Source organism: Anabrus simplex, chromosome 3, assembly GCF_040414725.1.
Source record: "Anabrus simplex isolate iqAnaSimp1 chromosome 3, ASM4041472v1, whole genome shotgun sequence".
NCBI lineage: Eukaryota > Metazoa > Arthropoda > Insecta > Orthoptera > Tettigoniidae > Anabrus > Anabrus simplex.
In genome coordinates this window covers 78,848,305-78,862,798 of record NC_090267.1, presented here as the reverse complement: position 1 = coordinate 78,862,798, position 14,494 = coordinate 78,848,305, and the positions used below count along the sequence as shown (strand labels likewise).

Below are 14,494 nucleotides of genomic sequence, written 5' to 3'. Positions count from 1 at the left end.
TAAACTTGAAACCAAGATCTCGCTTCTCCAACAAATGCAACATCCAACATCTCATCAACCATACTCCACTCGATCAAACCATCGTCAAGATTCTTGGAAAACAGTTTCTCCACCGTTTTCAAGAATTCCATCGGATTAAACTGCCGACCATTAAACTTGGGTAATTCAGAGTCCTTCGTACAAGATACGTACATATTACATATACTGCTACCTACTTGGATTTGACTGATCTCCTGTCTTAACTTCACATGACATGCTTTAATTCCTTCTTCAACTACCATTCTGGCATTTCCTTCTACTGACTTGAGGTCTTTCTCCAATTTCTCAGTCTTTTCATCTATTCGCTTCGCTAAAACATTCTGGCTGGTTTTAATTCTATCTATTTCTTCGACTTTATCTTCCACTATTTTTATTCTTTTAACACATTCCTTGCTGTTTTCAACAAATTCCTTCCTAACTACATTAAATCGGCATTCGATTTTCTCAGTCAATTCCAAGCGTTGAGATTCTACCTTATTATTGACTTCCTGAATTTCCCTGTTTTGATGGTCAAACTTCTGGTTTAGTTCATCTATTCTACCATTCACAGCACTACTTAATCTATCAATTTTACTAGATAATTCAACACTCACTGAATTTAATTCCTTACTCTGATTCTCAATCTTACTGGACAGTTCCGTACTAACTGAATTTAATTCACTATTAATACTGTATATTTCATTACTTAAAAAACTCAATTCACTCTTCAACTCTTTACTCTGACTATCAATCTTGCTAGACAATTCAACACTATTATTATCAATTTTACTGGACAATTCAACATTATTATTATCGATTTTACTGGACAATTCAACATTATTATTATCGATTTTACTGTTAATACTGCATATTTCATTACTTAAGGAATTCAATTCACTCTTCAACTCTTTACTCTGACTATCAAGTAGCGATTTAAGCATACTGAGCATTGAAGACTCGTCTTGATCCCCTACATTCTGAGTTTGAGACGGGTTACTCGGTTCCTCACATATCGTTGCCGATTGATCTTTCCTACTATCAGCCATTTCGCTACTCTCACTTAAATTAGATAAACTCAATGTGGTGGGATTCTTTTGCCTTCTCTTCTCCTGATTCATAGTACCAACAACTTTAACAACCTCTCTACTTCTCAATTTTATAATACTCGACTCGCTACAACATTTCTTCATACTCCAACATACATATCACGTACATATAAAATACTTCACTGACATAGTTTGTAGAATTCCATCCACACCTGACAAGTGCACCTACGCTTATAAGCCTAACAGATGTACCAATCATTCAGCCACACGTTGGGAAGCCAATTGTAATAAGATGATGACTACTGATAAATAAATAAAATCATGAATAAAAATATATAAATAAAATTACTCAAAAACTTAATAAAATTAATAAGCATAATTAACCGAAATGTCCGTAGTATGGGCGCCAGAGTTCACCAGAATGGATTCCTCGAATTTAGATAAGAGCATGATAGACTTTATATCCCAGGGCGTATACATAATGCTGCGTACTGGTACATCTGCTGCAGGCCTTACCTAACCTCCTGAAAACGACTAATTAGGTAGGAACTGCACCTAGGTTTATCCATAACACTGATTCTAAAATAGCTAACTATATTCTGAACAAATTCCGTGCATGAGCACCTCATCAACATACAACATTATACATATAATACACACATAAAATATTGCTGGAAGACTCCATATTTACAACAACAACAATAATAATAATAATGAAAACAGTAGGAAAACGAAAGCGAGAACTAAGCTACCATTTGTAGATGGTCCGATGAACAATGTACATGTATGAAGATAAACACCCTTCACTGTCTCTATATCAATTCGATTTACCGATTCTCATAATCGGCAGTTATCACATCACACAGATACTGTACCTTGTACTACTGTGTTCACATATTTTAACACTTGTAAAGATATATACACACGTCTGTCGATCCTCAGCATAAATTATGGAAAGTCTGAGATAGCTTTCACCAACATATAATGCTAGGCCGCCACAAGTGCTACAATACTTAATGCGCAAGCACTCTCCACAATCATCCACTTTCCACAAACATAACAAGACTACGCTCCACGAACGTTTGAAGTCCAGTCCATTGCTGCCGTGTCACTCCAGTACCGTGTATCAGCACCACTTCCTTCCCGTACAGTGCGTCAGTTGTAGTTCCTTCATACAGTGTTACTGCTTGTAGCTATCTTCCTTCTCGTTCCTTTACCATCACCTCTACAATCACCCTTACACTGTTCCTTACAATCTCCCTTACAATGTTCCATACAATCTCACTTATAATGTCATGGTTGCCGCCGTATCATCAACCTTTATAGACATCAACATCCCCCTCCTGTCAGATGATACGTCTGGATTGGTGCTTGCCAGCCAATCATGAGTGAACCTCTTGTCAAGACATGCCCTGAACTTCTCCTTTCTCCCAAGAGATAAACAAACAATCGGGAGTTTTACATGAATCACCAAATTTTCCCTGGTACAACAACAAGCTTATCTCATCAGGCTGGGATATATACATGAGTAATGGAATTTCCTGACACAAGTACATCACAACAGACACTGGGGTAGCCATATGACTCATTCAAATTACCAGAGTTATTCCAGCAATGTTTTCCCACTCATGCTTAACAAATTACTCATACCTACATATGTGGATATCTTCCAGCTTATAAATATAAATGACAAAACATACAAATGAAATACCGATAATAATAATAATAATAATAATAATAATAATAATAATAATAAATCGAATACTGACATTAATATCTCTAACTTCTACATATAATTCTGGGGTGTGATATATGTACTATCACAAAAGTCAGTCAGTGGAATTACTCAAAATATAAGAAAATCACCTGGAATCTGCTTATAAGGGTTGGTGAAGTGCTGTCCTGCGGCTTGGTGACTGGAACTTTCTGCTGCATGTAGCCAAGGCTCGAACTCAGCACCAGCAGCGTGATGTCCATTCAATGAAGATACCACGTTATTATCCCTCGTCGATGTCCCTCGATGGGTACCATGATCGATGAAACCACGTTAATCCCAAGCTGGAAATGACGTTCGACGCAGCAGAATCTCACAACACTTTGCCAAGATTTCCGATGTTCTTTTAAAGATAATATCGGAACACGGAAAGTTCAATTGGCACAAATAATGGACCATAGAGCTTTCAATTATCATTAAGATTGGTATTATACACTGACACAAATCTCAAACCACAGTTCGTCTTCTCACTTTTGTTTTACGATGTTGAATACTTGACTTAGAATATCACAGTCTATGCTACAGTATGATTCGTAAGTCAAGTTAATGAAGTAATGACCTACGGTCGTTTTCAAACGGAAAACACACCTTATCACATACACAGTTTATAGAATAAGGATTGAACACTGTCACAGTTCATAATAGTCACTGATTGTGTCTTAGGTTCGACCGTAGAATAATCATCAGAATCCATGAAACACTTCACTAGTCCGCACGACTTAATATTGCCATAAAATGTTCTTAACATTCAGTTACTTTCTTGTGGTAGCATGCGAAAGTTTGAGAAAATACACGAAAAAATAGTCATATTTAGCCTTGTTATTTGTTGAACGTTTAGTGGAATAATATCTCACACAGTTCACAATTGTACTAGTACAGAAGAAATGCGTCTCAGAATCATTTAAATGGTCATAAATTTATCACACGCAATGTCTTAGAATACTGTCACAGTCAATTACAAAGTTCAGAATTGCCGAGCTCGATAGCTGCAGTCGCTTAAGTGCGGCCAGTATCCAGTATTCGGGAGATAGTAGGTTCGAACCCCACTGTCGGCAGCCCTGAAAATGGTTTCCGTGGTTTCCCATTTTCACACCAGGCAAATGATGGGGATGTACCTTAAGACCACGGCCGCTTCCTTCCCTGTCCTAGCCCTTTCCTGTCCAATCGTCGACATAAGACCTATCTGTGTCGGTGCGACGTAAAGCAACTAGCAAAAAAAAAGTTCAGAATTACGAAAAAAAAATATGACAAAAGTCCACAATACCGTCAACTGGTAGTTAAAATACTTGAATCTCCAATTACACTTCAATTCACAATTTCTATTGTAACTTCACTCAGTTAACACACGTCTAAATATTATATAATGGCAATTTAGTCGGAGAAAGTTTTATAACATTTAATTCGTCACGACGCGATAGAAACTTTACTTGCGACGTCTTCGCACAATTTCGAAGTGCTCGAATGTGACTTCTACGTCTTCGCGGATCGTGACGGACCATACTGTCGTTCTGTCATAGATATACGCTCGTTTCGTTGACCTATTTATATCCGGTTGCGAGCAGCACTCTGAGTCAGGTGATAAAGGGGTGATAACACTTCTCAAACTTCAACTTGTTATATCTTGGAAACCACTGGAGGTATTAATATCAAATTTGCAGGGTTGTACTTTTAAAATATGGGCTACAATTTAGTGTTGGTCTCATATTTATTGATCCAGTCGTTGAGAATCTTAAAAATTGTTTCGAGAGAATTCTAAGGGGAGGTAAGCTACAGGCAGTGCTGACGTCACTTGACCTTGCTCCACTCATGCCGTCTCCCTCACGCAGTGCAGTGAGAACGAGAACCTTCTCTCGCACAGCTGTTTGTACATCGTAACTTAGCCGTTCACTCATGAATAAAGATTTATAACTCGTATGTACCAGGGCCTATGCCTTCCTGGTACAATATATAATATTGTTTTATTTTAAATTTCTTTTCCACTAATTTGTTCAGAGAAGAACATTCCCTAGTTGTACTTCATCTTAAAACAAAAACCACCGTCATCACCACCATCTCATGGATAGACCGCGTTCGGCAGACGAGGTGGTTTCCTTCGTACCAAAAAAAAAAAAAAAAAAAAAAAATGAAAAAAAAATATGAGGCATCCTAACCTTCGCAGAAAACACTAAAGCAGTCTGTTTCGGCCACTTCTTCAGATACGACAAATGCACTTTTATACAACTGGTCGTAGAAAGCAAATATGGCAACCATAATATGGGAAGCGTAAAATAGGATAATTGCGTAGGTGAGAATCATATGCTACATTTTAATGGCGATATATTCCCATTATTATTTCTGCGCATAACACATTTCGGAAGATAATTGTTTACATTTCTCGTGTGTGGTTTAAAAACTCTGATCCGTCGGATCTTGTGAGTTACGATCTATAAGAGCTTCTAGACCAATCATTGCTAGGAATTTCCCTCACCCTTTTCCAGAGAATTTCCCTTACCCTTTTCCAACTTGTTCTGGAGAGGACATTAGTGAATGACTGTGTTGCGCCGGTTCTGTTATCTTTTACAAATATAAGTTCATTTGGTGGTTGAAATATAATTACACTTAACTGCCATGGAAGAACACGTATTACGTGTGGAGAAGGATGATGATCGTGTAAACGTGTAACAGTTCTAGAATTTTCTTTTCTTCAGAATTGATATTTTATATTTATTTCCATCATTATAATATTTTACATTGCTTTGTTATTGTGAGAAATGTTTGTCCTTATCTGTTGCAATTTATAGTGATCCATCTTTTTTAGACATTAAAGTATAAAAAGTGTTGAAGAAAATTCTTTTTTAATATTTTTCATGTTCCTGTCAAAGCACACACGATCCAAACTGGCAGTTTTATTAATTTTACGTGTTCCAAAAGGCACGTTGTTAAAACAGCAATAATACTAATAATGATAATAATAATGATAATAATAATAATAATAATAATAATAATAATAATAATAATAATAATAATAATAATAATAATAATAATAATAATAATTGCTTTACATCCCACTAACTACTTTTACGATTTTCACGTTGTCAAAACACTCATGATCCGAACGTCATGGTCAGACCTCACATAATCCATTGTTTATTTTCAAAATATTCCCCCAATTCTGTAACGATTGTGAAAAACCGGTAACTGTCAATGTACCTCCTAACCATTATTTTCCTTAAGACTGGTCACGCCTCTCAACCACGTACGGATATGCAGTCCATCTGAACAATTTTCCTTGTGTTCATATTCCTATGCCTATGTGTACAGGAAAATGAAATTACATGCATTATGCTGTAGGAGGGAATCATGCATACATTTCTGCAGCTGGCCTATGCTAAAGGTATGTAAGGTTCATTTTCCTGTACACATCAGCATATGAAAATGAACACAACGACAATTGTTCTGATGGACTGTATATCCATACGTGGCTGAGAGGCGTGACCAGTCTTAAGAAAAATTAATGGTTAGGAAGTGCATTGTCACTTATCCGGTTTTTCGCAATCGTTACAGAATTGGAAGCTGTCTGAGACAAAGAATGCGCTAAAACAACTTCGTTAAATAAATTAAAAGCCCATGATAATGATAATAATAAATCATTTTTATTCTTACACAAATACAAGTTGCCAAAACGGTAAATAATAACTTGAAAACTGACTTGGCTATTAATATCTTTATTTATTTCATATGGTAGTATGAAGAACAATGCTACAATAAAGTTGTATGATCAATACACCCACGTAAGGTATTCTCCATTATTGCTGCTTACATTGATTTTTTTTTTTTTTTTTTTTTTGGTAATGTTTGGTGAATTTAATATGTAACTGACCAAGATGACAGAAGTGATGAGACTAACTTAGGACAGGCATTTATTTTTGGGACCAACCTTACATGATTCCTAGTAATTGTTTTTCCTCGTAATAACGTTCACTCTCAAGCAAATTAACTCCAAGTATTAAAACACATTTGCTGCCTTTTGTAAAAAATCTATTTTTGGAGCATGTGACTTGTTGGACTCTAACCTGCTCAGTTACGCTGGTGTCATCAACCTTCTCAGAAGGCACAAGCAGAATAATTCACTGTTTCTCTGTACAGTCCAGTTACTTTAAACTGACGTGTCGACAGTCGTTCCAAAATGTTTTGTAAACATTGTTTAGAATACTGCAAAAGTACTTGGGCGTAAATATATCGTGGGGCGAGAACTATTGGTCATTGATCTTGTTCCGCAACCGCAGCACCCCCACCAAGTCATTCACTAATTGAACTGAGGGGACTAATAGAGCGACGGATATTGGCATTTCCTTGTTCCATTGCTTCGTTGTGGTGATAAACAAGGCGGAGCATGCCTATCTGTATAGTCATTATTGCAGCACATTGACGGTGACTCAGCATGCGTGTTGAGGCCCGCTCCCATGTATGGTCGTCAAGGTAGGCTGTACGTACTCGAAAGCATTGTGATTTGGATTGGGATCGATATTTCGTAAGTTATATTCCGTAATCTCCTAGATTATTTCCTGTACACCGGGCGAGTTGGCCGTGCGGTTCGGGGCGCGCGGCTGCGAGCTTGCATCTGGGAGATAGTGGGTTCGAATTCCATTGTCGGCAGCCCTGAAGATGGTTTTCCGTGGTTTCCCCATTTTCACACCAGGCAAATGCTGGGGTTGTACCTTAAGGCCACGGCCGTTTCCTTCCAGCTCCTAGGCCTTTCCTATCCCATCGTCGCCGTAAGACATATTTGTGTCGGTGCAACGTAAAGCCACGAGCAAAAAAAAAAAAAAAAAAAAAAAAAAAAACAACATCCTGCACGTTCATCGTGTGATGGCAATGGCATTCATGGTTGTCAGTAGTTTGTATTTACTTATCGTCTTTTTTTGAGTTAGTACGTAAGTTGAGTAAGCGCAGTTGTTTTGCACATATCATCTATGAGTAGATTTAGTTCTGAGTTGAGGAACTTCATTATGAACAACATTCCGGCATTCTGGGGTCTATTTGTGATGGAGAGGTCCGAGAGGACCGCGCTCTGGAGAGCCAACGACACCGCGGTTTGGTACCGAACCTATAAACGAAGACCTTCGAATTCTTTCGTCGAGCGTGTCACGGAAAACTTTACTATACGTAGCGTAATGTGGTTAACCCATAGAATATTTCGAACTCTCATTGGTTTATGTGTTTCCTATGGTTTTGAATTCGTACTAAACATTCGGTTTTTAGTCAGATCTTCTATTAATTCAGGGGACGAGGCAACCGAAGAAACACTAGTCGTCTTTCAGCTCATATACTCAGCAGTGCACTTGTGCGTATATGGGAGCTGTAAGGACCTGATTTTTGAAACTTAACAAGAACGTTATATATTGAAGGTTAATTTTTTTTGTTTTTTTGTTTTGTTTTCAGTCTTCTATTAATTGTATTATAAGAAGACGCTACATAAAGGGGCTTTTCAGTCTCAGTGGCATGTAAATCATGATCAATAAATTCAATTCAATTCAATTCCTCAGCTGAATGCTGTATGGCTCGATCGTTTCTGTTTCTACCACAATAGCTTTTGATATATAAATGTGTTTTGGTTTTTTTTTTGTGTGTGTGTGTTGGACTGTTGGTTGATTTTTATTCCAGCGTTACAGTGTGCATAGCTCTTGCAAGTGATAAAAATCATTGTTATCCGTATTGAAGATACTGAATGTAGGATGCTAAAAGGTTTGTTTTGTCACCTATTCAATACATATAAATTATACAATTTAGGAATTTATTATTGATTCCACTTGAGACATGTTTCGCCCTTCATTGAGGGCATCATCAGTCATTATCTCCTCAAGGCAAAAATCAGGTACCTGGTTAGTAGTTGACATGCACCAATACTCATCAACAATTACCTCTCAGCGACACATCAGATAACTTCCACTTCATACAATAAAACTTTCAACAACACGCCAGAACCCAGCGCACATCGGCACAAATATGGCGTGCCACTACGGCTCCTCTTCGCTGTCAGAATGAGAAGATGCCTCATCCCAGCTACAACGCTCTAACTCTGCAGTTACCGTATACATTCTAATCTCTCCACTGCAGTTTACAACACAAGCAACTCTATTCTATTTCACCAGACCAGCAACAAAAAACAATAACTTCATCCCGAGGTCAGTCATATATATATATATATTTTTTTTTTTCCACGGAATAATATCAATTTAGTCTCACCGGCATCTCTCACCGAAGTCTTCACATAACATTCGAAGCTATGGAAGTCAACTAAAAGAATAAGCGAAAGTTTCATCCCGCAACATATTCCTAATAAGCAATTACCTACAAATAACTGTCATCATTGTTGCCATTCAAACGCACTGAATACCCATGAGTCTCCATCCACACTGACCAGTCTCCGTACCGATCTCGGTGCTGCAACCAGACAACTTTCAGCTTGATGCATATAAAACCTCATTTGGCTATGGAATATTTCCCTACCCCCGGTGATTTTAACTAAAATAAACCACTCTGCATTTTTTTCTGAAAGGTCAATGCTACATTCTTCTTCCAACCTTAAAACAACAAGCCGCACTTGGTACTAATTTTTTTTTTATATCCTTGCTCACCAAGCTGCTCTTGTGTAAATATGTATATAAATTGTAAAATTCTCAACTGTTCAATTGGACAATGTAAATACTGTATAGTTACCAACCATTGACATTAATTTTTGGTTACAAACATTGACGCCGAGCACTACACCCTTTCTCCCCGGATTGTTATAATGTAAATATTTTTAAAACCTTATTCTCAACTGTTCAATTGGACTATGTAAATACTGTATAGTTACCAACCATTGACATTAATTTTTGGTTACAAACATTGACGCCGAGCACTACACCCTTTCTCCCTTGATTGTTATAATGTAAATATTTTTAAAACTTTATATTTTCCTATGATTGCGTCAGCTGTTCTCCAGAGCACCACTGCCGAACTCTAATATTTTAATTTTTACGCATTGGTGCTGACTTCTTTTTCTATAAACCTATATATTCAACCATCACTATTGTACAACTGTTTCTCATACTTAATTTTTGTAATGTGTATTAATAATATGTATTAATTTGTGCATGTCAACTACTAACCAGGTACCTGATGTTTGCCTTGAGGAGATAATTTGACTGATGATGCCCTCAATGAAGGGCGAAACATGTCTCGAGTGGAATCAATAATAAATTCCTAAATTGTATAATTTATATGTATTGAATAGGTGACAAAACAAACCTTTTAGCATCCTACATGCATAGCTCTTGTAGTAAGTTCATTGGATAACATAACCAGCAAAGTAGTATGATTACAGTTCAAATGGAAGAAGAAAAGTACAAACCTTTTTGGCGATAAAAGTCAACCAGAGTCTTATTCCTCCTCGGAGTTTGCACACTGTCACCTTGCCACCACCTAGGAGTCATCCTGCAAATGATTCTGCCTTCAGTTTAATGTAGAGGCGATGGCATTGTAGCGGGCTATGGTTTAACAAATATAATTATTCTGTCACTCACTGCCTGCCCCAATCAGAGAACCGAAATTAATTCGTGGTTTCTTCATACATCGTTAGAAAATTATAACAAGCTCTCATATACAGTATTACGTTTTGCTTCTACAGTTTAGGTATCTAAAGACGCACGAGTATTTGATTGTGGGCTGTAGCCAATAGAAAGTGATTGTTGATGAGATGGCAATTTTAGTGTGGTAATTGTTCTAGCGATCTGCTCGGCTGACAGCCTTCACGGTCCGATAGTAATACGGTGTTACATTTGGGGGTAGTGGGGCTTACAACTTTTGTAGAATAAAATTTGTTTTAGTATGGTAATCTAGTTTTACTGGAATACTCAAATGATATGCCAAGAATGTACAACAGTTCACGACTATTTAGGGAGGCCACAGCAATGAAAATGGCAACTTTACCGATATATTCCGATAACTGTTGCATGGATCTTTGCTATTTTCGACGAGACGGGTTACAAGCACATATTGTCGACATCGAATCATAATCACACCTAGGTTTGTGTGGAGACAGTTTAAATTGCGTATTACCTAGTACCCTGAATATCCTGATCCTGAATAATCCGGATAGAAAAAAAACATAAATTTGTCTACCATTCTTGCGTTACAACCTGAAATATACCATACGTATTAATTCCTTCGATTGAAGACCAACTTCCACACGCAGCGCCATTAACTGCCTTGTCAAATCATATTTTATTCATTTTCGGTTTTTTTTCTTGTTTTCCCGCCAGATTTTCGTGGTACATGTTTGTTGTCCTTTTGTCTTTTGCTCATTAGTCAAGTTACAGATCATAAGACGTCGTCGTAAGAAACTTTCCAACATAAGAATATTCTTCGTACCTTCCAGTAATCCTTGCTATTCTTCCATTGAATTCTCTATAGAAAATTGCTGTTTTAAGTGTAGCTATCGAAATGTTGACAAGAACTCATGTCATTTTGTCTTTGTCCCGTCTACGTCTATTCTTCGGTTATTAATAGCGATATTTTTATGTTATCTTCTACCCACCATTTAACACAATTTTTCATTAAATGAAATTGTAAATATTTTATTATTATTTACTCCCTATTTAACTTTATACGTTTTTCATTAATTGTAAATAATTACTATGATGATTAAATTGAATGCCGTTTTTTTTGTTGTTTTTTGTTTTACGTTGCACCGACATAGACAGGTCTTACGTCGACGATGGGTTAGAAAATTTCTAGGGCTGAGAAGGAAGCGACCATTGCCTTAATTAGGTACCCCTTGGTGAAAACATGGGGAAACCACAAACCACGGTAAACCAACTTAGAGGCTGTGGACAGTGGGATTTAAACCCACTATCTTTCGATTCCAAATTCACAGCTGTATGATCCAAACCGCTTAACCACCTCACTCGGAAAATGCAGTAAAATTCTCAAAAAAAATGTATGTTAAAGTGTAAGAAAGGGCTAAGAGTCTCAATTTCTCCACTTTATGAAGAAATAAGAGGGGGATAGAAATATATTCAACTTCCTCTCACCAGAGGTTATTAGTTGACAAAGTATAATAAATTACATAGATTGAAAGTGTTAATAGATAATTGCTGTGATCTTTTTAAAGGAAATTCTGTAATAGCTTCACATCCTGCAGTTAACCAACGAATTTGCTCTAAAGGAACATTCGCGCAAAACTGACTGCAAACACTATATGGAATGATATACAAATGTTATTGTATTCATTCATTCATTCATTCATTCATTCATTCATTCATTCATTCATTCATTCTATTAGGACATCTTAGGACCACATAAAACATTTTTTTCTTCTTGTCTTCCCAAACCTTCATCATCCTTTCTCGGTGTTTTCTTTTCCATCCATTTACTGCCTGATTTTTTCTTGTCTTTGGGAATCTACCACCACCGGAAATTTACCATCAAATATTGCTTTCTTAAATTCTTTTCTATTTACAATTTGTTGAGTAGTTCCAGATCACCTTCGGTTTCTTTGAAAAATGTTTTTTTTTTTAAAACTTTGCATAGTGTTCAAAAATTTGTGTTTGTTATTCTGCTTTTGTCCATTTTGTACAGGTGATGAAATATTCTTAATCTTATTTTTCTGAAAGCATGACTTATTTTTTCTTATGCTTTGTATAAATCTTTTTTTTTTTTGCTAGTTGCTTTACGTCGCACCGACACAGATAGGTCTTACGGCGACGATTGTATAAATCTACTGGTCACAGTTTATATATGCCATTCTCCCAAATAGGTTCCATAATTTTCCTTATTTTCTTTTTTGTTTTGCTTATTCTTCTATCTGAGAAGGTATTCAACCACTTTGTTGCATCTAGAGCTACTGGAAGGATTACACTTTTGTAGTGTCTCATTTTGGCATTCCTGGATCTGGATACTGACATTTTGTTGTATATATTCGTCGTTGCAGGATAATCTTTTTCCATTTCGTGAATACGTGCCTTCATGCTCTCATTATTATTATTATTATTATTATTATTATTATTATTATTATTATTATTATTATTATTATTATTTTACGTCCCACTAACTACATTAACGATGAAGTGTAATAGAACTACCTTCACCATGAATGCCCATCGAATGGCAGATCAAGCAAGTTATGCACATTTCTTCTTCTCCTTCCGTTCAGTTTTACGGCCGCACATTTAATTTTCTTCCGCCCAGTTTTACGGCCAGTTGTCCTTCCCGACGCCAATCCTATGTGGAGGCATGTAGGCCCTATTAAGTAATCCGTGTTTCTGTGGTGGTTGATAGTGTGGCGTTTAGATGAAAAGTGCATTAAGACGGGCAGTAATGCCTAATCCTCGAACCAGATAAATTAACCATAAATGGAGTTGAAATTCCCGACCTGGCCAAGAATCAAACCCACGTCCCAATGAACTTAAGGCCAGTACACTGACCAGCCAAAGAACTGGACTGACACATCTCAAAAAATTTCGGAATAATGCTGTAAAACAGCTAAGTGGATTCGTCTTTATGTTTAAGATATTGATAATGATGATGATGATGATGATGCTTGTTGTTTAGAGGGGCCTAACATCGAAGGTTATCGGCCCCGTTTAAGATATTAATATCATAGTACGAGTAGCTGTGCTAAATGAATAGTCGTTCAAAGAAAGAATAAGCGCATGCTATTGTATGTTATTAATAATAATAATAATAATAATGTAATTTGCTTTACGTCCCACTAACTACTTTAACGGTTTTCGGAGACGCCGAGGTGCATGAATTTAGTCCCGCCGGAGTTCTTTTTACGTGCCAGTAAATCTACCGACACGAGGCTGACGTATTTGAGCACCTTCAAATGCCACCGGACTGAGCCAGGATCGAACCTGCTAAGTTGGGGTCAGAAGACCAGCGCCTCGACCATTTGAGCCACTCAGCCCGGCTATTATTATTATTATTATTATTATTATTATTATTATTATTATTATTATTATTATTATTATTATTATTATTATTACAGTGATTGTAATTTGGAGAATGTGGTGGACCCTCTGTTGCTTCGAACGGCTGTACAATGGCATTTCATTCCTGCGTAGCGGGTTCAGATCTAATCTAAGTGACTCCTTTCAGTTTTAAATTGCTGTGTTCATGGAGTGAGAGAATCTCACGGGGACAGCTGTAAATACCTAGGTGGTAATACAAGGAAGATCTTCATTAGGGTATTCACATTTACGAGGTTGTCGATAAAGGTTACAGATCTCTTCATATGGTTAGGAGGGTAGAGAATGGTTGCATTGTGTGTGTTCCTCACCGGGATTACTTGATTCAGAATCTGGACACGATCCTAAGGAAAGCAGCACGATTTGTTTTGGTTGACCGAGCGAGTTGGCCATGCGGTTAGGGACGCGTAGCTGTGACCTTGCATTCGGGAGAGTGGATTCGAACACCACCGTCGGCAGCCCTAAAGATGCTTCTTAATTCTATTAGATAGAAGGGCGACTTGGATCGACGACTGCCCCACTTTCATATATGTATCCTTTGGCCTACGTATTTGCTAATAGGTGTACACTATGATTTTATTGAGTTTTACTCGTATTTTCCCATTTTCACACCAGGAAAATGTTGGGGCTGTACCTTAAGGCTACGGCCGCTTCCTTCCCAC

General features: G+C 37.2%; 1 protein-coding gene across 4 annotated transcripts in view; it reads left to right on the top strand.

Moving 5' to 3' along the window:
- The window catches only part of Cip4 (formin-binding protein 1-like Cip4), a 668,861-nt gene that overhangs the window by 319,750 nt on the left and 334,617 nt on the right, over positions 1-14,494 (top strand). The window lies entirely within an intron of this gene.